This window comes from Babylonia areolata, chromosome 2 (genome assembly GCF_041734735.1).
Source record: "Babylonia areolata isolate BAREFJ2019XMU chromosome 2, ASM4173473v1, whole genome shotgun sequence".
Classification (NCBI taxonomy): domain Eukaryota; kingdom Metazoa; phylum Mollusca; class Gastropoda; order Neogastropoda; family Buccinidae; genus Babylonia; species Babylonia areolata.
In genome coordinates, this window is record NC_134877.1 from 38,206,948 (window position 1) to 38,209,447 (window position 2,500).

The following is a 2,500-nucleotide window of genomic DNA, read 5'->3' on the forward strand; positions in this document are numbered from 1 at the left end:
GGCACAATAAATAAACTTTTTGCCTTGCCCTTTGCCTTATCGCCCCTGAGTCATGACCTCTCCCCCCGACCCACGATCCCTCTGCTTTCCGACATAGCGTTTACCTTAATCGTTTCTTCCCTGTTCCTTTCCTTTAGACAATGCAGCTGTATTTATCAAAAGAAAAAGAAGTTCAGTGCCTATCTGTGAACCTTGCCGAGATTTAAATGAAGCTCGTTGCAAGAGTCTCCTGGCAGCAGCAAGCACAAAAGCCTAAATGAAAGAAATAGTTTCATAATACAATATTCACGCACCCCTAACCCCCACCCCGGCCACCCCGAAGAAAAATGAAGAGCTATTGTGATAATGTTCCTTGCAATCAAATATCAAACAGAATTATTATCAGCAACAAAATATTCTCTGCAAACAAAAGAAATTATGATAAACCATCACCCTTCTTTCATATTCATTGCAAGCAAACAGCAATGCAATTGTTTGAATTGAAATCTCGGTGTGTTTCACGAATAGATATTTTCGAAAATCTGTGAGAAATCTGCCCTCACACTCATATTGCTATCAATCTATTTCGAATACATGATTTACTCTTCCCTTGTTCTTGTTAAACTTCACGAAGGATTGTGTAAAAGAAAATGAAAAAAAAAGAAGAAATAATCAAATGTTAAAAGTATACGAGGCATTCTGAGCAATTTCATGCTTATTCATCATCAACATCATCGTCATGATCAGTTTCAGTTTCAGTCTTTCAAGGAGGCGTCACTGCGTTCGGACATATCCATATACGCTACACCACATCCGCTAGGCAGTTGCCTGATCAGCAGCATGAGTGCATGCATATAATTATGTTTTTTGTACCTGTCCCAGAGAATTCGTCTACAGAATTTTGCCATAGGACAATTCTCTCGTTGCCATGAGTTCTTTTTCAGTGAGCCAAGTGCATGCTGTACACGGGACCTCGGTTTATCGTCATATCCGAACGACTGGACGCTCAGTTCGATTTTCTGGTCAAACTTGGGAGAACGGGCGGGAGCGGGATTCGAACCCAGACCCTCACGGGTTCTGTATTGGCGGACGAGTGTCTTAACCATTCTGCCACCCCCTGCACAATCTTCATCATGGTATCTCATTACCTCGCGGTCACTGGAGAACCTTGGATGCTCCTCTCTAAAGACAATCATCATCTCTGTCAGCTCTGTAGCAGCTAGCTGTCCACTGCACAATGATTTTGATGATGATGACGAATGTGATGTTGACGAAGACGACGACGATGATGATTATGATTACAATGACAGCAACAACAGGTAATACAATTTGTGTCGTGGTTAAAATATTTGTCAGTGTTACTTCTTCATCACACTTGTTCGCAGTTGATGTCATTCATAGCCATTGATTTCCCGTCGTCTGGAAGAAACATTTCTGCGTCATGAATGTGGTGATCGTTCTCACTTGCAAATTTGTCGATGGTAACATTCTCTCTGCCCCTGTCTCTGTCTCTTTCTCTCTGTCTCTGTCTGTCAGTCTGTCTGTCTGTCTGTCTGTTTCTCTGTCTCCCCCACCCCTCCCCCCGCTTTCTCTCTCTTTTTTTTTCTTTTTTTTGTGAATATTTTTATTTTAGTTTCTCTTTGCCCTGAAGACTGGATGCAACAATATTTTTTTTTATAATCTGGATGCATATTCCCCTCCCCTCATCAAAAAATGTTCTTTCATTCGTTCCTTCATTCCGTCGTTCCCTCTCTCTCTCTCTCTCTCTCTCTCTCTCTCTCTCTCTCTCTCTCTCTCTCTTTCTCTCTCTGTTGTTGTTGTTGTTGTTTTTGTTGCTTTTTTTTTCTAATTTGAACTGCTTTCTCTTGGACTAACATTACTTTGCTCAACAAAGTCAATCACACTAGTTATTAATTAGACGCACACGTAAGAATTAGCTTCATGCACCTCCAAAATTGACGCCACATCGGCTTCGTTTCATTCCATCCTCGAAGTCCTGCAGCGGAGGGGGTAATCATAATCTTATTAACTCACTCAGTACGGCCAGTCCTCTCTTCTCCTCTACACAGACCCCTCGGATGTCCTGTGGGTGTCTGAATGACCCAACCTTTAGCTTCCGTCGTCAGAATTGTGGTATTCTTTGTCAACATTCACCTCTTCAGGATAAGAGCTTTCCGCTTGCACTATTTTGATGATGGTAATTGGGGGTGAAACGCTGTTAACGTCATTTCTTTCGCCGTTTGTATGGAAAGAGTTAAAATTGAAGTGCAACGTTGTGAGCACAGTGTAAGCTTTTCAGCTTTTTTTGTTGATGCTCTCCTTTGTCTTTTGTTTACATTGTAATCATGTGTTAACTGTTGAACAATTAGTGGAGTGATGGCCTTGAGGTAACGCGTCCGCGTAGGAAGCGAGAAATCTGAGCGCGCTGGTTCGAATTACGGCTCAGCCGCCGATATTTTCTCCCCCTCCACCAGACCTTGAGTGGTGGTCTGGACGCTAGTCATTCGGATAAGACGATAAA

The 2,500-nt window shown here is 42.4% G+C and overlaps 1 protein-coding gene across 1 annotated transcript in view; it reads left to right on the forward strand.

Moving 5' to 3' along the window:
- The window catches only part of LOC143279437 (corticotropin-releasing factor receptor 1-like), a 183,580-nt gene that overhangs the window by 121,692 nt on the left and 59,388 nt on the right, over positions 1 to 2,500 (forward strand). The window lies entirely within an intron of this gene.